The following is a 22698-nucleotide window of genomic DNA, read 5'->3' as shown; positions in this document are numbered from 1 at the left end:
CTTCCTCTGTGTCACCGTGTATGGTGGTATAGTGTGCGGGAAGGGGCACCTGAGTCTCATCAGGGTCAGAATCTGGCTCTGTACACTGCGAGGACAATGTAGTGCTCTGAGTGAATGTACCAGCAGAATCATCCATCAGCGGCTGTGCATCAGTGCACTCCATGTCAGATTCATCTTGGCCTGGGTAATTCACCATTTCACTTGATAATCCAGGCATGGTATGTGAAAACAGCTCCATGGAGTAATCAGTAGTATGGCCTGCGTCATCTTTAAATCTTGGTTGGGGTGAAGGACACAAGGAAAGGTGTGGTTCATGAACATGAGCCTCCAATGACGACTCATTGCTTTTACTTTTTACAACTGAAGAAGAGGAGGCGATAGAGCTGGAGGCTGAGTCAGCAATGTAAGACAAAACTTTTTCCTGATGCTCTGGCTTTAAAAGCGGTTTGCCAACTCCTAGAAAACTAAGCGTTCGAGGCCTTATGTAGCCAGACGATGACGCAGGCTCAACACCTCCTGCATTCGGTCCTATTTTGCTCTTGCCACTACCATCAGATCCACCACCAACACCATCATTAACAGCTGCCAACCCCCGCCCAATTCCACGGCCTCTTCCACCAGCCTTCCTCATTTTTGGTAGAAATGTAGACAAAATCCAACAAACTATATAGTAATGTAAAACAAGGTACAAGGTGTCTATAGGACAGGGGAGATTTTGAATTTCTGCAGACACTTGTGGACACTGGACACTTTTGGATTGTGTGAGGCCCACTGATATCTGAGCGCTATGTGACAGGCTCGATGGCACAGCTGTGACCAAAGTGACTAGAGGATAAGGGAGATTTTGAATCTCTGCACACACTTTTGGACACTGGACACTTTTGGATTGTGTGAGGCCCACTGATATCTGAGCGCTATGTGACAGGCTCGATGGCACAGCTGTGACCAAAGTGACTAGAGGATAAGGGAGATTTTGAATCTCTGCACACACTTTTGGACACTGGACACTTTCGGATTGTGTGAGGCCCACTGATATCTGAGCGCTATGTGACAGGCTCGATGGCACAGCTGTGACCAAAGTGACTAGAGGATAAGGGAGATTTTGAATCTCTGCACACACTTTTGGACACTGGACACTTTTGGATTGTGTGAGGCCCACTGATATCTGAGCGCTATGTCACAGGCTCGATGGCACAGCTGTGACCAAAGTGACTAGAGGATAAGGGAGATTTTGAATCTCTGCACACACTTTTGGACACTGGACACTTTTGGATTGTGTGAGGCCCAATGAATATCTGAGCGCTATGTGACAGGCTCGATGGCACAGCTGTGACCAAAGTGACTAGAGGATAAGGGAGATTTTGAATCTCTGCACACACTTTTGGACACTGGACACTTTTGGATTGTGTGAGGCCCAATGAATATCTGAGCGCTATGTGACAGGCTCGATGGCACAGCTGTGACCAAAGTGACTAGAGGATAAGGGAGATTTTGAATCTCTGCACACACTTTTGGACACTGGACACTTTTGGATTGTGTGAGGCCCACTGATATCTGAGCGCTATGTCACAGGCTCGATGGCACAGCTGTGACAAAAGTGACTAGAGGATAAGGGAGATTTTGAATCTCTGCACACACTTTTGGACACTGGACACTTTTGGATTGTGTGAGGCCCAATGAATATCTGAGCGCTATGTGACAGGCTCGATGGCACAGCTGTGACCAAAGTGACTAGAGGATAAGGGAGATTTTGAATCTCTGCACACACTTTTGGACACTGGACACTTTTGGATTGTGTGAGGCCCAATGAATATCTGAGCGCTATGTGACAGGCTCGATGGCACAGCTGTGACCAAAGTGACTAGAGGATAAGGGAGATTTTGAATCTCTGCACACACTTTTGGACACTGGACACTTTTGGATTGTGTGAGGCCCACTGATATCTGAGCGCTATGTCACAGGCTCGATGGCACAGCTGTGACAAAAGTGACTAGAGGATAAGGGAGATTGGATTGCTTTTAAAAAAGCAGTTTGCGGAGCAGTGGGTAAACAGCAATGCCAGCCTGTCAGGAAGCCTTAAAAGGCTGCCCAACAACCAACACCACTGATACACCACTATATAGCCTCCCCTTGCACTGCACACACAGTGACTGGTGTGTTGTGCAGGCCAAATTGCTAGCAGCAGAAGCAGTTTTTTTTTCTTCTCAGCAGGACAAAAAAAAAAAATTGGGATTGCTTTTAAAAAAGCAGTTTGCGGAGCAGTGGGTAAACAGCAATGCAGGAATGTCAGGAAGCCTTAGAAGGCAGCCCAACAACCAACACCACTGATACACCACTATATAGCCTCCCCTTGCACTGCACACACAGTGACTGGTGTGTTGTGCAGGCCAAATTGCTAGCAGCAGAAGCAGTTTTTTTGTCTTCTTCCCTACCTAACGCTCTCCCTACAGAATCAGCCGCAACCTCTCCCTATACTGAGATCGGCAGAAGTAAGATGGCGGTCGGCGTGCACGCCCTTTTATACCCCCTGTGACACCCACCAAAGCAAGCCAATCACTTGCATGCCCTTCTGAAAGATGGTGGTGACCCCTGCCTATGTCATCACGTTGCCCACAGTGTCCGTGGATCCTGATTGGTTGAAAAAGAGCGCAAAACAAACTTTTGAAACGCGACTTTGGCGCGTAAGTCGCCGACCTCGTGGCCGACCTCATCCTAGGGTCGGGTTTCGTTTCATGAAACCCGACTTTGACAAAAGTCGGCGACTTTTGAAATTTTTCGACCCGTTTCGCTCAACTCTAATTATAAGTTTCCCAAACCAAAATTGACTTCTTTGGACCACCAGTAGCACCTTATAATCCAATATGGCACATCTAAGAAACGGAAAAAAGAAGAGGGCGGAAGATAACAATAGTGCAGAGACAGCAGTCACAACAAAGCTCTGCCGCTTAAAGGGGCCCAAGGGTCTCTTTGTTATACAGAACGACACTAGAGTTATAAATCATACATGTGTGGTCAGTACAAGGGACTGGCACATGACTTATTCCTTCCAAAGTCCATGATAAGGACCAGGGGGCAATCAGGTGTGTAGAAAAGGCGATTCCATCAGCTAACTAGGAAAGTGTTCTTTACTGTTAGAGCAGTCAGATTGTGGAAATGCTCGACTACAATGCATAGTAATGGAAGACACTGTATCAGCGTATAAAAAATGGCTGGGTGATTTTCTCACAACAAATGACATTGTGTTATACAGTAAATAATCTACAGATAAAGAATGTATAACCGGTGGAGAAATTTTGAGCATGATGGACCTGGGTCTTTTTTCAACCTTTGTAATTATGTAACTATGATACAAAGGGGTGTTTTTATAGATTTTGCATTAGGGTCCTGGAATTTCAGGTTATTCAAAGCCAAATGGGTGGCATATCCATTCTCTGACCCACTGCATGACTAGGACTGAAAAGATTTTTGAGAGATCTAATATAACTACCACCCAATCCACCTGTACAATGATCTGAAATGTCTGTTGAGAGACAGAAATGCTCGGGAATAGGAAGTCCACAGTTCCACGTAATCAAATATACAGTTGGTACGGAAAGTATTCAGATCCCTTTAAATTTTTCACTCTGTTTCAATGCAGCCATTTGGTAAATTCAAAAAAAATCATTTTTTTCTCATTAACCCCTTCACTACCAAGGGTGGTTTGCACGTTAACTCCCGGGCCAATTTTTACAATTCTGACCACTGTCCCTTTATGAGGTAATAACTCTGAAATGCTTCCATGGATCCCGGTGATTCTGACATTGTTTTCTCGTGACATATTGTACTTCATGTTAGTGGTAAAATTTCATTCAAATAACTTGCGTTTATTTATGAAAAAATGGAAATTTGGCGAAAATTTTTAAAATTTCGCAATATTCCAAATTTGATTTTTTTATGCCCTTAAATCACAGAGATACGGCACACAAAAAACTTAATAAATAACATTTCCCACATGTTTACTTTACATCAGCACAATTTTGGAACCAAAATTTTTTTTGTTAGGAAGTTATAAGGGTTAAAAATTGACCAGCGATTTCTCATTTTTGCAGCACCATTTTATTTTTACGGCCACATCACATTTGAAGCCACTTTGCGGGGTGTATATGATAGAAAATACCCAAAAGTGACACCATTCTAAAAACTGCACCCTTTAAGGTGCTCAAAACCACATACAAGAAGTTTATTAACCCTTTAGGTGCGTCACAGAAATTTTTTGAATATTTAAAAAAAAATTAACATTTAACTTTTTTTCACAAAAAAAATATTTCAGGTTCAATTTTTTTTATTTTACCAAGGGTAACAGGAGAAATTGGACTGCAAAAGTTATTGTGCAATTTGTCTTGAGTACGCTGATACCCAATATGTGGGGGACAATCACTGTTTCGGCGCATGGCAGAGCTCAGAAGGGAAGGAGCGCCGTTTAACTTTTTCAATGCAAAAGTGGCTGGAATTCAGATCGGACGCCATGTCACGTTTGGAGAGCCCCTGATGTGCCAAAACAGTGGAAACCCCCCACAAGTGACCCCATTTTGGAAACTAGACCCCCCAAGGAACTTATCTAGATATGTGGTGAGAACTTTGAACCCACAAGGGCTTCACACAAGTTTATAACGTACAGCGGTACAATTAAAAAATCATATTTTTTCCACAAAAATGATCTTTTCACCCTCAATTCTTATTTTTCCAAGGGTAACAGGACCCTAAAAGTTATTGTGAAATTTGTCCTGAGTACGCTGATACCCCACATGTGGGGGTAAACCACTATTTGGGCGCATGGCAGAGCTCGGAAGGGAAGCAGCGCCATTTGACGTTTTTGGCTGGAATTGAGATCGGACACCATGTCGCGTTTGGAAAGCCCCTGATGTACCAAAACAGTGGAAACCCCCCACAAATGACACCATTTTGGAAACTAGACCCCCCACGGAACTTATCTAGATGTGTGGTGAGAACTTTGAACCCCTCAGTGCTTCACAGAAGTTTATAATCCCTGGGCGTGAAAATAAAAAAATCGTATTTTTTCCACAAACATGATCTTTTAGTCACCAATTTTTTTATTTTCTCAAGGGTACCAGGAGAAATTGGACCCCAAAAGTTGTTGTCCAATTTGTCCTGAGTACGCTGACACCCCATATGTGGGAGAAAACTACTGTATGGGCACATGTCGGGGCTTGGAAGGGAAGTAGTGATGTTTTGGAATGCAGACTTTGATGGAATGGTCTGCGGGTGTCATGTTGCTTTTGGAGAGCCCCTGATGTACCTAAACAGTGGAAACGTCCCACAAGTGACCCCATTTTGGAAACTAGACCCCCTAAGGCACTTATCAAATGTGTGGTGAGCACTTTGAACCCCCAAGGGCTTCACAGAAGTTTATAATGCCCGGGCATGAAAATAAAAAAATCATATTTTTTCCACAAACATGATCAATTAGTCCCCAATTTTTTTATTTTCCCAAGGGTACCAGGAGAAATTGGACCCCAAAAGCTGTTGTCCAATTTGTCCTGAGTACGCTGATACCTCATATGTGGGAGAAAACTACTGTATGGGCATACGTCGGGGCTCGGAAGGGAAGTAGTGACGTCTTGGAATGCAGACTTTGATGGAATGGTCTGCGGGTGTCGTGTGCGTTTGGAGAGACCCTGATGTACCCAAACTATTGAAACTCCCCACAAGTGACCCCATTTTGGAAACTAGACCCCCCATGGAACTTATCTAGATGTGTGGCGAGCACTTTGAACCCCCAAGTGCTTCACAGAAGTTTATAATGCCCGGGCGTGAAAATAAAAAAATCATTTTTTTCCACAAAAATGATATTTTTGCCCCCAATTTTTTATTTTCCTAAGGGTAACAGGAGAAATTGGACCCCAAAAGTTGTTTTGCAATTTGTCCTGAGTAGGCTGATACCCCATATGTGGGGGTAAAACACTGTTTGGGCGCATGGCAGAGTTTGGAAGGAGCACCATTTGACTTTTTCAACGCAGAATTGGCCGTAATTGAGATCAGACGCCATGTTGCATTTGGAGAGCACCTGATGTGCCCAAACAGTGGAAACCCCTAATTCTAACTCCAACCCTAACCCCAACACACCCCTAACCCTAATCCTAGCCCTAATCCTAACCCTAGCCCTAACCCTAGCCCTAACCCTAATGGGAAAATGGAAATAAATACATTTTCTTTTAATTTTATTATTTTTCCCTAACTAAGGGGGTGATAACGGGGGGTTTGATTTACTATTTACGGTGGTTTTTATGTTTGGCAGCTGTCACACGCTAAAAGACACTTTTTATTATAAAAATAGTTTTTGCATCACCACATATTGAGAGCTATAATTTTTCCATATTTTGACCCACCGAGTCATGTGAGGTCTTATTTTTTGCGGGACGAGTTGACGTTTTTATTGGTACCATTTTCAGGCACGTGACATTTTTTGATCGCTTTTTATTTTGTTTTTTGGGACGCAGAATTTACAAAAACCAGCGTTTCATGAATTTCTTTTGGGTGGTGCGTTTACGCCGTTCCGGGTGCGGTAAAATTTATAAGGCAGTTTTGTTCTTCGGGTCAGTATGGTTACAGCGATACCTCATTTAGGTCTTTTTGTATGTTTTGGCGCTTTTATGTTATGAAAACAATTTTATATAAAAAATAATTATTTTTGCATCACTTTATTCTGCGAGCTATAACTTTTTTATTTTTTTGCTGATGATGCTGTATGGTGGCTCGTTTTTTGCAGGATAAGATGACGTTTTCAGCGGTACCATGGATATTTATATGCGTCTTTTTGATCGCGCGTTATTGCACTTTTTGTTCGGCGGTATGATAATAAATAATTATTTTTTGCTTCGTTTTTTATTTTTATTTTTTAAGGGGTTCACTTAAGGGGTTAACTATTGGGACAGTTTTACAGGGCGGGTCGTTAAGGACGCGGCGATACCAAATATGTGTACTTTTATTGTTTTGTTTTGGTTTTTTTAAAAAAAATGAATTTATTGGGGAATATTTTTTTTTTTTTTTTAATTTATTTAGCGATTTTTTTAAAATTATTTTTACACTTTTTTTTTCTTTTTTTTAACTTTATTACAATGTCCCAGGGGGGACATAACAGTCCTGTGACAGATCGCTGATCTGTCACATCACAGATCACTGTGACAGATCAGCGATCTGTCACAGGCAGTCCAGAAGGCTTCCTCATGCCTGCGCTTTGCAGGCACTGAGGAAGCCAGCTTCCTGCAGGCCCCCGGAGGTCCCCGCCGCCATATTGGATCCGGGGACCTGCAGGAAAGGAGCCCCCCGCAGCAGCGCTGCACATTGCGCTGCTGTGGGGGGCTCAGGGAAGCACGGAGGGAGCCCCCTCCCTGCCGATGCTCCCCTTTATCCCCCGGTACACCGCGATCGTGTTTGATCGCGGTGTGCAAGGGGTTAACGTGTCGGGGCGGTCCGTGACCGCCCCTGACACATTGTGCCGGGTGTCAGCTGTGGTAATCAGCTGACACCTGGCCGCGATCAGCGGCGCTCACCACGTGGGCGCCACTGATCGCTGTGACGTAATATTCCGTCCATGGTAATTAGGTCCAGGGTCACATGGATGGAATATTACGTCCATTGTAGGTAAGGGGTTAATGTACCCTCTGCACCTCATCTTGACTGAAGAAAAAACAGAAATGTAGAAATTTTGACAAACATAAAATAAGAAAAACTGAAATATCGCATGGTCATAAGTATTCAGACCCTTTGCTCAGTATTGAGTAGAAGAACCCTTTTGAGCTAGTACAGCCATGAGTCTTCTTGGGAATGATGTAACAAGTTTTTCAAACCTGGATTTGAGGATCCTCTGCCATTCTTCCTTGCAGATCCTCTTCAGTTCCATCAGATTGGATGGTGAACCTTGGTGGACAGCCATTTTCAGGTCTCTCCAGAGATGCTCAATTGGGTTTACGTCAGGGTTCTGGCTGGGCCAGTCAAGAGTGGTCACAGAGTTGTTCTAAAGTCGCTCCTTTGTTAATTTAGCTGTGTGCTTAGGGTCATAGTCTTGTTGGAAGGTGGACCTTCAGCCAAGTCTGAGGTCCAGAGCATTCTGGAAGAGGTTTTCATCCAGGATATCTCTGTACTTGGCCGCATTCATGTTTAATTCAATTGCAACCAGTAGTCCTGTCCCTGCAGCTGAAAAACACCCCCATAGCATGATGCCGCCACCACCTTTTTTGCAATGATAGTTGACCCATCTCCCTACTGCATCTGTGGAGCTCAGCCACAGTGATCTTGGGGTTCTTCTCAGCTCAGTTTGGCTGGACAGCCAGGTCTAGCAAGACTTTTGGTGGTCCCAAACTTCTTCCCTTTAAGGATTAAGGAGGCCACTGTGCTCTTAGGAAACTTGAGTACTGCAGAAATTCTTTTGTAACCTTGGCCAGATCTGTGACTTGCCACAATTCTGTCTCCAAGCTCCTTGGTCATGCACTGTGAGCTGTGAGATCTTATATAGAAAGGTGTGCGCCTTTACAAATCACGTCCTATCAGTTAATTAAACACAGCTGGACTCCAGTGAAGGGATAGAACCATCTCAAGGAGGATCACAAGAAAATGGACAGCATGTGACTTAAATATGTGTGTCTGAGCAAAACGTCTGAATACTTATGACCATATGATGTTTGAGTTTTTCTTATTTTATAAATTTGCAAAAAATTCTACATTTCTGTTTTTTTCAGTCAAGATAGAGTGCAGAGTTTACATTAATGTGAAAAATAATGAACTTTTTTGAATTGACCAAATGGCTGCAATGAAACAAAGTGAAAAATTTAAAGGGGTCTGAATATTTTCCATACCCACTGCATATTTGATTAAGTGGACCTGTGAACTTCCTATTCCCAAGCATTTTTTCTCTCAACAGAGATTTTAGATCATCGTACAGGTGGACGACGTGGTAGTCGTATTAGAGCTCTCAAGAAACTTTTGTTTTTTGGATCCTCTTGCTCATACAGGACTCAATAGCGAACATGATTTATTAATCTGATTTTGTACTGTGTCGTTTGTTCAATTTTACTTTTATATTTTCTTCTTTCTCTAGAATCGCTGACGACCTTGTCAATTTCCAGATAGTATAACTATCACCAGGTCCTCTGGCTTTTCTTGCATTGATTCTTCTCCTAGACTGATCTTTTGTTCAGTTTTTTTTTCCTCCTGTCCTTTCCATTATTCCCATCCAATTCATTTTTCATTCAGACTCTATTGTTGGTTTCTTTTTTAATCATATTTCACTGTTTTGTAATATGTACCGATAATCATCCCTTATAATAATATTTATACCCATTTTTATCTCTTGTAGGGCCTGTCTTTTACTCTTTACTTATCCTCCTTCAGATATGTCCCACTAGGCTACAGCTGACATGATGTGTGCTACCTTTTAACACTTTGTCTTGTTGCAGCGGAGCATCCTAGCAACCTCGCCATGTTGACTCTCTGCATGATACACCCAGTGAAAACAAAGCAAAAAACACAAATATCCTGAACTAAAAGTAAAAAATATACTGCAAATACTGCATAAAGGTAATAATAATAATAAGGGTATTTAGTAAACATAATTTTGATCAAAATAATGTACAAGCCATCCCGCCACGTCACGGCAACCCTTGTGGGACAGTCCCTACTCTAGTATTTAAAACCTTTTCACTTGCCAAGTGGCGTGAATGTGAATAAGGATCGAGCGGCTGAACCACTTGTAACAGCTTAGGCCAGACTGGATGGCTTTCCCAGCTCAGAAAGAGGGCGGTCACACCCCTATATGCACTGAATGCACAATGAAATGAATAGAAAACAAATCTGAACTGAGAAAAGTAAGTTAATGTGTATGCACAATGTAAGTGCATATTAACACATGACCATTAACCAGAGAAAACAAAGCAAAAAACACAAATATCCTGAACTAAAAGTAAAAAATATATACTGCAAATAATGCATAAAGGTAATAATAATAATAAGGGTATTTAGTAAAATATTTTTTACTTTTAGTTCAGGATATTTTCTCAGTTCAGATTTGTTTTTTATTCATTTCATTGTGCATTCAGTGCATATAGGGGTGTGACCGCCCTCTTTCTGAGCTGGGAAAGCCATCCAGTCTGGCCTAAGCTGTTACAAGTGGTTCAGCCGCTCGACCCTTATTCACATTCACGCCACTTGGCAAGTGAAAAGGTTTTAAATACTAGAGTAGGGACTGTCCCACAAGGGTTGCCGTGACGTGGCGGGATGGCTTGTACATTATTTTGATCAAAATTATGTTTACTAAATACCCTTATTATTATTACCTTTATGCATTATTTGCAGTATACTTTTTAGTTCAGGATATTTGTGTTTTTTGCTTTGTTTTCTCTGGTTAATGGTCATGTGTTAATATGCACTTACATTGTGCATAAACATTAACTTACTTTTCTCAGTTCAGATTTGTTTTTTATTCATTTCATTGTGCATTCAGTGCATATATGGGTGTGACCGCCCTCTTTCTGAGCTGGGAAAGCCATCCAGTCTGGCCTAAGCTGTTACAAGTGGTTCAGCCGCTCGACCCTTATTCACATTCACGCCACTTGGCAAGTGAAAAGGTTTTAAATACTAGAGTAGGGACTGTCCCACAAGGGTTGCCGTGTCGTGGCGGGATGGCTTGTACATTATTTTGATCAAAATTATGTTTACTAAATACCCTTATTATTATTACCTTTATGCATTATTTGCAGTATATATTTTTTACTTTTAGTTCAGGATATTTGTGTTTTTTGCTTTGTTTTCTCTGGTTAATGGTCTTGTGTTAATATGCACTTACATTGTTTTTTATGATACACCCAGTGCTGACCCGATCCGCGTCATACCATCTAATGCCCCCATCTCCAACCTTTCTCACCTTGAGAGCCACATTCAGCTTAAACAGAGGGTCGCGAGCCACATTCCCATCTCCTTCAAAGTAGTGTCAACCAAAGCCCCTAATACAGGTATAATCATAACCAAAGCTTTTCCACAGAAATTATTCTGTGGCACCCCTGAGGGTTCAGTCGCCACAGAGATAATGCACCTCCTCCTGAGGTGTAGTATCCCACTTCCCAGGTAAGATGGTAACACCTGACCAGACTCCAGCACCTACATCCAGCACAGACACCTTAGAACAGCAGAGCACCCTTTATGGCTGCTGCTTTTGGTTCATGAAGGGTGCTGGGTGGTGGGTGGAGCTTAGAAACATTAGAGGGGAAAGCTGACAGGAAGATAGTCAGAGAATCCCCAGAGGGGGATGGAGAGAGGATGTGTTTGCAGCAGCTCCCTGTGAGCTGGAGCTGTTAGCAAGGAAAGAGGAAGAAGGAAGGTTCAGTTGTTCAGAAGGAGGATAGATAAGAACTGAACGTGAGGAGGAGAGAGACTGGGGATTAGGGCTAGTGCAGAGCCCTTACCTAAGTTTAATGTGCCAAGGCCAGGCACCAGTATTCCAGGCTGTGTGTGATACTAATGATCCTACAGCAGAAACTGGAGTAATAGAAGTTGTGACGACTTTATTCCCACCTAAGACTCTAAGACGCAGCAGCACCGTGTGTGAGCTGGGACATGATTGTATGGAGTCCCGAAGTAGGCTACAGCTGCCCATCATATGAGTGAAGTCATAAGTAACATCAAGAAGGAGGAACTTGAGTGTAATTCAGAACTACAAGTACCTCAGATTAGCACTAGAAAGGAGACGTTCAGAACAGGCACAAGAAAGGGAGTGCTGGAAGGGTTAATTCCATCTGCCTGGGAGTTGGCTAAGTCCCTGACCTGGAGACTGCGGCACTGAAGCGGGCACCTGTCTGTGCCAGAACCGTGAGTAAATTAATTGGAACTGCACTCAGCTGTGTTATTGCCTTCTTCCTGCACCAACCTACGCAGCACTGCTACATCTCTGTGCCTAACACTACACCATCTACCTCAACACCTACAACTACTGCCCTGGGACTACAGCTCTACTTGTGGAGAGCTATTCCATCTTTGCTGCCTTATACCATCTGTCCCAGAGGATCTGCACCGCAGCGTCGGCTTAACACCTTCATAGCTGAGTACCACAGGTGGCGTCACAAATTATCTACCTATAAACTTTATTCAGCTTCATTCCACCTATTTTACATGGACACCCAGGTCCACGGACCTGGTCACCGCCACCGTGACACTTCCCCTTTAAGACGCCGCCCGGTACCGAGTGATCCCCCTCACCCTGCCCTGGGGGCGATCAAATTCCAAAGCAGTACACAGATCCAGGGGTCCCCACAATACCCCCATTCAGTATTCTCCCATCAAGGACTTCCAACACACTGTCACATCGAGCTTTGAGCACCTCCTCTAACAGATAGTACCATCCTCCAGCGTACCATAGCTAAAACAGCTCTAAACCCCTAAGACCAGTATAGGTGCATCCAGATCTGCTCTTCTGTGCAGGGCTACTCACAATATTCACAGTTTTGAGATGTTCTCTTCATACCTGTTTGCTAGACCTGGACCTAATGCACCAAGCTGGCAGACAGTCGCGAGCCACAATTCATAGGACCGCGAGCCACATGTGGCTCCCGAGCTACAGATTGGGGACCCCTGATCTAATGTCAGACACGCCTTACTATGATGCAAATCGTATCATTTGACATTCTCTTCCCGGGTCACATGACCACACTGACGAGTCTCCTAATGACACGCTCAGCGTCATGATAATCATATTTGTTAGGCCACACCCTCTGGTGACTAGCAGGTGTGGCTATTTATGATAATTATTATTTTTCCCTTTAGGTTCCACAATTCATGAATAAATCTTATATAGTATAGCGATCCTTACCCTACCCCCTTGCTGCATCTACATACAACAGGATTAATACACGGTTTTTGATATAGTATGTATCTGTAATAACGTGCAGGAGGAATATATGTCACCACGGAGCAGGCAGACCAACAGTAAAAGGGGAGGTTTATTTACAGGGAGAATATCTGGTGAACATATAATATAACAGAGAAAATGCTGTAACAGGTGATATCAGAGACTGAAGAAATAACAGAAGTGCAAAACAACAGACAGTTATTCTCTTATGGGGATGAAACTTATCAGTTCCTGGAGATCTTGCTTGTAGAGATCACTCTTATCCCACGTAGGCACCCAGGCACCAGGGGTGCTTGATGTCGTCTGTCTCTGGAGTCCTAGGTATAGTCCAACTGGCGTATGGGAGGTTAACGTGAGAGCTCAAGGGGTATGCGGATGGCGGTATCCCCCTGTATGCAAGGTTCTTCCCTCTGCTGCGGCAGCGGCGTTCCCTCACCTGGGTCAGGGCGCCTGCCTGGGACAGTCTCTCTTGGCAGGTCAGTGTCATGTTACAGTATGTTCCTCGGTCACAGGGAAGCGTCTCAGGATAAAGCAGGGTCTCACTGCAGGGGAGCGTCTTAAGGCGTGCAGTCTGTCGGTGTGACAAAGTCTCTAACAGGAGGGGAGCGACCACCCCTCCAGGCGGTGCAGTGACAGGCTTCTCATGCTCAGTGCTCACAGCCTGTGTCTGCGGTCCCTCAGTATTCAGTCGCTGCGCCTGTCTCCTGTCCTCTCCTCTGTCAGCATCCTCTCTGCTCCCATCCCTGCGCTGCTCTGCTGAAATCGTGCCCAATTCTCCCGCTCTCCGTCCTGCCCTCTTCCTGTTCCTGGTGCTCGCGCAGTCCACTAAAGCATCCCCCGGGGAACCTAATGCCCTGCTCGATGGTTCCGGGCACGGAGCTAGGAAGGCAACACCCCCTCGGCTCCTTCGGTGCTTCACCCCCTTACATTCTCCCTCTCTGTGAGCTCGCCATTCCATGGACGAGAGTTTCTGGAGTTTTTGCTGACAATCGTCCAGACCTCGTACAATTTGCTGCCAGATGAATTTGTCCTGATTGTAGCGTTTGTGAGGCACACCTGCTGTTGATCGCTCAGAACTTCTCAGATCAGTGGAGGTTGTGGAAACAGCGACCGGAAAAGTGGAAGTTGGAGCCTCCTCAGTTACTTCCGTGGTTTCAGGCACCAGCCCAGTTTCCGGGTCTCCCTGAAGGAGTAGAGTCAGTCTTCTTCGTCCTCAGGAACGAACATGGGTTCAGCCACCGGGGGCGTCGGGACAGATGGCACCACTGGAGGATCTTGAGACAAACAGGGACGCAGCATATTCCATTGTAATATACGAGTGGGGAGTTCTTCACCTGCTTCAGGCTGAACTTCATAGACGCGTCCTCGCCTACCGAGCCGTTGCTTCACCCTATACAGGCTCTTTTCCCACGGACACTCCAATTTGCTGTTAGGGCGCTTCTCCCTGACTAAGACTCGATCCACTGGTCGTAGGGCTGTCCCCTTCTGGGGAGGGACCTGCGGGTGTTCCAACCCTCAGAGCCGGTTCTGCACCAACCGTTGAATGGTCCGTAGCAGGCTACGATGTTCTCGAACCCAGGAGTACACCCCCATCCGCGGGTAGTCCTCCTTGGGCTCTAACGCCAATTCAGTCAGTCCCTTCCCAGGTCTGCCGAAGAACAGTGAATAGGGTGTGAACCCTGTGGTACGGTGTGGACGGTTATTGTATGCCCACACCAATTCGGGGACGGACTCAGTCCAGCGTGCTTTCTGATCTTCTTCAAGTGTACTCAGCATTTGGATCAGGGTGCGGTTGAATCTCTCACAAGCTCCGTTCCCCTGTGGATAGTAAGGGGTGGTCCGAGACTTATCGATTTTGTACAAGTGATGCAACTCTTCCATCACCTTCCCCAGAAAGCAGGCCCCTTGATCCGAATGGATTCGCTTGGGACACCCGTATACTTGAATGAAGTGTTTACAGATAGCATGGGCCGCAGATTTGGCAGTCTGGTCCTGAGTGGGTGTGACCACAGCAAATTTGGAATGGTGATCGATCATCACCAGGCAATGTTCATAGCCCTGGTGTGCTGGGCCAATCATCAAGTAGTCTATGGCCAGTAGCTCCATGGGTGCAGAGGACCTCAACGTTTCTGTAGGGGCTCGCTGTTCCGGCGGCTTAACTAGTTCACAATTTCAGCACTACTGACATACTTTCTCCACGACGGTCCTCATGTGGGGGTGATAGAACAACCGTTGCAGCCACTGAAATGTTTTTTCTGCCCTGAAGTGTGCCCCCTTCTCATGTGCTTCCTTAGCCACCTGTTCAACCAGGGACGAGGGGATGATCGTTTGCCAAACGAAGCCCAGTTCAGATTGTAGGTACACTTTCCTGTACAAGATTCCATCCCGTAACTGTAGCCGTTCCCACTGGCGCACCATTTTCAACATCTCAGGAGGCACGGCTGCTCGCTCACTCTGGCCGGGCATCTGTTCGGCTACGAGCCACCGCCTCAGCTGGGCTATCTCTTGATCTTCTTGCTGGATCTGGACCCACTCATCATGGGGTTGTTCCAACAAATTCTCGGGTGCACTCCCCTGAGCTGTCTCCTGTGTCGCTGCCACCGTCCTGGTAGCCCCTCCAAATTCTGGAACCTCTATAGCCTCCAACTCTTCATCCCGGCTGGGCGCTGGCGGGCGCTAGTTTACTCGCGAAAGGGCATCCGCATAAGTATTTTCCACTCCTCTTCTGTAGGAGATCCTGTACCGGAATTTTGCCATTCGTGCCACCGAACGGTGTTCTAAGGCCCCAAGCTTGGCTGTTTCGAGGTGGGCCAACGGATTATTATCCGTACGCACGTGTACTTCCGAGCTGGCCAGATACTCTGCAAACTTTTCAGTCATCGCCCACACCAGCTCCAACAGCTCCAGCTTGAACGAGCTGTAATTTTCTGGATTTTTTTCGGAATTATGTAAGGAGCGACTGGCGTATGCGATGACACACTCCTTCCCGTCCTGCATCTGTGAGAGTACTGCCCCGAGTCCTAGTAGACTTCCATCAGTGTGCAAGGCGAACAGCTGGGTGAAATCAGCATAAGCCAACACTGGGGCCTCAGTCAGGGCCTTCTTCAGGGCCTGGAATGCCTTCTCCTGTTGTTCTCCCCAATGCACATTCCTGTTCTTCGCACATGAGGGTACTCCTTTCAGCAATTCGTGGAGGGGGTTTGTGATGCGGGCGAAATCCTTTGCAAAGCGCCGAAAGTATCCTGCGAGTCCTAGGAACGCTCGTACATCCTTCACGGTTTTTGGGGTCGGCCACTCTTGCACCTCAGTGATCTCCTGCGAGGGCTTCACTCCCTCGGCGGAGACCACATGCCCCAGATAGTCAATTTGTGTGCGGAAGAGGTGGCATTTATGGGGTTTCACCTTCAAACCAAATTTTTGTAGCTGACTCAGAACTTGCTCCAGTCTCCGGAGATGTTCTTCAACTGTCGGAGCAAAGATGATTATATCATCCAGGTAAATCAGGGTAGCTTCGAAGTTCAGGTCCCCCAGACACCGTTCCATGAGACGCTGAAATGTACCCGGGGCGTTGGCCAGCCCAAAGGGCATGCGGTCGAACTCAAATAGTCCCATCGGGAGAATGAAGGCCGTCTTGGCTCGGTCTAGTGTGGAAAAGTATCGGGCCTTTCCCAGTGCTGACAGGGACTCCTCTATCCGTGGCAGTGGATATGAATCTGGCACTGTGCAAGCGTTGAGCCGGCGGTAATCCACACGGAAACATTGAGTTCCATCTTTTTTCTGCACCAAGACGATGGGGCAGCCCATGGGCTCTGGCTCTCATGGATTACTCCCTTCTTCAGCATCTGTGACAGCATTTCCTTAACCTCCTGATACATTTGTGGGGGTATCTGGCTATATCTCTCTCGTATCGGTGCCGCGTCCCCAGTGGGTATCTCATGGGTAATGGCCGTCGTGTGTCCAAAATCATCGTCATCCTTTGTGAACACCTTCTGGTACTTCCCCAGCAAGGCCTCCACCTGGGGAATTTGGTGAGAGGGCATTTCTGAGAGTTCTGCCTGCATCTGCTCTAGTATCCGGCGGCCTTCTTGTAACACCCTGGGATCTGTGGCAACCTCCGCTTTCACCGTCACCAACCATGGGTCATCCGCTTTGGTGGTCAACTGCACTGTTTCGGAGGGCACCAGCTCATCTGGTATGCCTAGAATGTGGGCCAATTCTGATCTGGGAGTCAGGGTCACATCAGTCTCCCCCAAGTTCACACAGCGCACGAGGACGGTGCCGTTTCGCACAGTGGCGAGGGTCTGTGCGACTAGTACCCCTGATGGCAATTTGGCAGCTGGGCTAGGCTCCACCTGCACCTCCGCTCCTTCTCGTGGGACTCCTGCTCGCACTGGCAGGGGAAGCACGGTCTGTCCAGGGGGGAAGCACTCGATTCACAGAAGCAGGGATGAAGACTTTGCCTAGTTCCTTTCCACCGCAGCAGATTTCCCGGACCCGTGCTGCCCGGATCAGTTGTTGAAAGACTTTCTTCTGTGGGGTCTGATCACTCCACTGTCGTAAGAATTGATCTGGGGTCTCGTTGAGTAGTAAGCTTCCGAGGTCTTTAAGCACGTTCATGCCCAGGGTCACAGTATTGTTCCGAGCGGCTTCTCCATCTACCAATACTACTCCTTTTCTTCCCACATCTTTTCCACAGACTTCTATGTTCAGCCACACCACCCCTGCGAACAGGATGGGTAGGTGATTGGCCGCCGTAAGTCTAATGACTGGGCCCCACTCAGGTCGCAGCACCTCTGTGAAGTGTCTACGAAAATTTTTTTCGGGCATGGTTGTCACTTGTGACCCGGTATCTACCAGGCATCGCACAGCTCTCCCGTTGATTTCAGCCCAGACCAAGGGGCACATGGAAACAAGGTTAGTGGGACTGTTTACACCCTCCTCTGTTCTTCTCACTCTGGGTGGTGTTCCTCTCGCTCAGAGCCCCCTAGTTTAACGGGAGCCGCGGGGATGGTCGGCTCTGCTGGGGACACCACTGGGCAATATGACCAGGCTCTCCACAAGTATAGCATGTGAGAGGGCGTCTTCTCGGGGTAGCTGTAGCTTCTATTCGGGGAACAGCTCCTCTTCCCCGCATCCATGATTCGGACCCCTCTGCCTGGGCCCTCCTGGAAGTCGCCATTTCCTCTCAGAACTGACTGATATCCATACTCAGGTCTTCCACCAATCGGGGGACTTTGTCTTCAGTGCTAGCTGCCTCCCTGCTGCGCACCTTTCCCACCGAGCCTGTCACGTCCTGCTTTTGCTCATGCATGCGGGCCTCGCTACCTACTTCAGAAAAGGTCATGCCTGGATTCACCCGCAGGCGCTCTCGCATAGCCTGCTTCACCATTCCATCACGTAACCCTGTCACCATCTGGTCTCTGAGCACCACGTCTACTGCCCCTACACCTACCCCGTCCTTTCTTTTGATAGCAGTGTGAAGCTCTTCTAGGGCGTTCATAAACTGGGTCATGGTCTCCCCCTCTCTTTGCACCCGATGGAACAGTCGCATCCGTAGTTCCCCTACGTCAGTGGGGTCCCCATGTGTCTCCTCTAAGATACGTAACACTTTCTGCAGAGTATTTCTTTCTAGGGGGGGTCTATGCATGACACAGTCCCGTGCCTCCCCCTCTAGCGCCATCAAGGCTATTTCTGCCTCTAGGGCTGGTGCCAAGGGGTGCATCCGCAGTAACCCCTGAATTCTCTCTGTCCAGTTCCATAACATCCCTGACTGCTTGGTCCGCTCTGTCCGTGTCTTCGTGTGACATCCTGCTGACTACACCAAATGTAATAACGTGCAGGAGGAATATATGTCACCACGGAGCAGGCAGACCAACAGTAAAAGGGAAGGTTTATTTACAGGGAGAATATCTGGAGAACATATAGTATAACAGAGAAAATGCTGTAACAGGTGATATCAGAGACTGAAGAAATAACAGAAGTGCAAAACAACATACAGTTATTCTCTTATGGGGATGAAACTTATCAGTTCCTGGAGATCCTGTTCAGTCACTGCGCCTGTCTCCTGTCCTCTCCTCTGTCAGCGTCTGCTCTGCTCCCGTCCCTGCGCTGCTCTGCTGAAAGCGCGCCCAATTCTCCCGCTCTCCGTCCTGCCTTCTTCCTGTTCCTGGTGCTCGCGCAGTCCACTAAAGCATCCCCCCGGGAACCTAATGCAGTGCTCGATGGTTCTGGGCACGGAGCTAGGAAGGCAACTCCCCCTTGGCTCCTTTGGTGCTTCACCCCCTTACGTATCAACACAATCCAGTGCATACCATTGGATCCAGTGCAAACTTTTCTTTTTTTCTTTCCTCCTTTCACTCCTTGACCGCACACCGCATATACATGCACGTGTATAATTAATCTCACCAAACATGGCTGCCACTATGACCTAAGCAGATTCTTCTCTGGTGTTCGCTGTTGCCTGCAGCTATGTGGCATTTTGCTGGTTGTTTTTCTACCTTTTCAACACCTGAGAGTACGTCAAGAATACATGACCAGGTTTTTACTTACCTTTATATAACCTGTTCCCTATTATCAGTTTTTCCCGATTGCATTGTTTATATTTTATTTATTATCTCGCTCTCCTATTTTTTTCCTTATCAAACTCTGGATGTATTCCACGTGCTTTGTTGTCCAGCTAGATTTACTTTGTAGGTCATTTTGACTTGGCAGCTATAAGTGCATGTATTCTGAACCCTCTTTTCTTGAATAACTTTATATCCTACATGCTGCTAATGTTTGTATCTCTCTTTAGCGACTATTTGTGAACAAGGATTAAGGGGAGCAGTCAAAGCTTGTTTGAAAAGTCACCATATTTTTTGTTCAATTAGACAAGTTGTTCACTGTATAATTCTTGGATTTAAATAAATTATCTCCAACTGAACACTTTCAAGAGTGCTGTTTTTCATTTTTTAGTCGCACAGTGAAGGTGTGAGATGATGAGGCCTGTGCCTTAGTTAGCTAGCAGTAGGGGTGAGTAGGTGCTTCTTTTTGAGTGTTCGCTCACACTGGAAAGTAATATTCAATGATTCTCATGATTCTCTCTTGCAAAAGAATCAGATACTATATGCAAATGACCGTTGGCTCAAACTCTACTGCGAGCGTGAGCGAGTGTCATTTAAGTGTGATAATATTCTTTCGCTTGCAAAGATCACTGGTGCGGAGAAGATGTAGAACTTAATTTTTCCACTTTTTCTGTTCTGTTGGCGTATATCAGACTACACTCAGATGATATTTGAGTGCAGTCTGATGCTTTGCATGCACCCTCAGACTTGTATGGTTGCGCGCCAACCAATATAAGGTGACAATTTCAGCATGCAGCGATGGCTATTCGCCAGTTTGAGCAAGCCCTAAAGGGAATCTGTCAGTTGGATCATCCCTGATAAGCCATCCATACTGGCCTGTTCATTACAGTAAATTGGATAAATTGACGCCTTGATATTTGCGATCTAATGTCTTATTCCTGGAAAATGCATGTTTTTCTTAATTTGTAAATGAACTGCTTATATCTATGGGCAAGACTCTGGATATTATTTTGTATGAAAAGGGGCATTACCAGTGTGAGACATGTAATGTCTGACAGTCTGCTATCCTGATCTATATGTCACTACAACTTAATATTTAAAGTTGCAAACCAAACAAAGTGGAGAGTCATGATACAAAACACAGTAAAACGTGGACTACCATCATGATCTAAGTGCCCATTATTCAAGAGTAAAATATTCTCATAATATTCTCAGGAAGATTGAAAACAAAGTCGTTCTGGAGCAAAGGAACCTTGCAGCCATCTAAACTAATTAATGAAAAAAATTCTGCTTGCTAAAGTTTAAGAGGCTAATTAAGTTCTTACAAAAGATGTCACATAAAGATCAAAACTTAATGAATGATAATTCTGTTATAATTAAAGGGCATCTTTCAGCAGGATCAAACCACCTAACTAGCGATGGGGGAACCCAAACGGTAAAGTTCGGCATCCGTACCGAACACCTACTGTTCATGTTGCACAGCTTGTTGTATAGCTTCTTGAATATCCACAGTTCAGTAGAAAACCTTCACAGAGCAGATTACATGGGATAACAAGCTTTTACTTGTCAGAACATGAGGTAATGGAAAAATGCACAGTCATACAATGCTGCATCAGGAAGGAAGTAGGAAAGCAAAACTGAAACTAACAAAAGAGACCTTTTCTCTTATAACACATTAAGCAAGGAAACTTTATACAACTTTGTCATCTATTGTCAGATCAGCATAAAGTCCTCCTTTACACAAACAATAAGTCCACAGCTGTTGCATATGCCAACAGTTCGGGCACAGATACCGAACATGGACTTTATCAGGATGTCCGTGTTTCTGTTCGGGTTCGGCTGCCCGAACATCCAGTGTTTGCTGCGCTATGATGTATATGACAGCACGGCGTACACTGCTTCTGATCGGCGGGGAAATCATCCCCGCCGGTCAGAGAGCCGCAGTTTCCACACTGTCAAAAGACAGCGGGAGTGCTTAGCTGTGATTGTCGGTATAAACTTTACCTTTGGTCACTGGTGTTAGCTGATGGGACTACAGCTCCCATCATCTGTCACCTGCTACTGCTAATTACAGTGAGAGCAGGAGCGGCGGATGGGAGCTTTCATTAGCCGCTCTTGCACTGTAAATAAATATTTTTTTTTTTTTAAAAAAAGGCTTGGGTTCCCCTGTATTTTTGATAACCAGCCAGACAAAACTCACAGTTGGGGGCTGCAACCCCCAGATGTCAGCTTCAGCAAGGCTAGTTATCAAGAATAGAGGTGTCCCCATGCCATTTTTTTAATTATTTAAATAATTTAAAAAAACTGCACTGGGTCCCCCCCCATTTTTGACAACCAACCTTGCTAAAGCAGACAGCTGGGGGCTGGTATGCTCAGGCTGGTAAGGGGCCATGGTTTCCCCCCCCCCCAGCCTAACAATAGCAGCCCAAAACTGCCCAGAAGAGGCACATCTATTATTTGCCTGGCTCTTCCCACTTGCCCCGTAGTGGTGGCAAGTGGGGTAATATTTATGGGGTTGATGTCACCTTTGTATTGTCCGCTGATATGAAGCCCATGGCTTAGTAAAGGAGAGGAGTCTATAAGACACACATCCATTACAAATAGTAATAGTAAAACTATATTACCTATAGTTGTATTGTAAATAAAGACACAGACAGAATAAAGTCCTTTATTTCAAATAAGACTAAACACAGTTTTCCATTTTTATTTAAACACCTAATTCCAGCGAAGCCCTTGATCTCCTGTAATAAAAGTAAAATTAAAAACAACAATATCCCATACCTGTCCATTGTTCTGTACTATGCCATAATCCTTGTCTGGGGATAAGCAGTTTTCAACCTGGAAGCTGCCAAGCTGTGACCGTCCAGGCTGAAAACCACTGGTGAATGAATTGCTGCGAACGCAGCCTCAGAGACCAGTGGTGACATCATTGAGGTTACGTCCAGCCACTGAGGCTCCGTTCCCAGCCGGGCTGAACTGCGATGACCTCATTGACATTCCCGCTAGCACTGTTTGGAAAACTTTGGATTCGGGTCCGGGTACTGTTCTGGTACCCGAACCCAAACTTTTTGTAACTGTTCGGCTGAACCTGCCAGACCTGAACATCCAGGTGTCTGTCCATCTCTACACCTAACCCATCTATATGGTTATGCTGGTCATAGAAAGCTGAATAAAATGATAGCTTGATAGCTTGAAAGCTGACGTTTCAGACCAGAGAAATCAATATTTTTCCCTTCACCCATT

Source organism: Dendrobates tinctorius, unplaced genomic scaffold (genome assembly GCF_039654945.1).
Source record: "Dendrobates tinctorius isolate UK_male_01 unplaced genomic scaffold, ASM3965494v1 ptg000078l, whole genome shotgun sequence".
NCBI classification, from domain to species: Eukaryota; Metazoa; Chordata; class Amphibia; order Anura; family Dendrobatidae; genus Dendrobates; species Dendrobates tinctorius.
Note: the sequence above shows the minus strand (reverse complement) of the source record.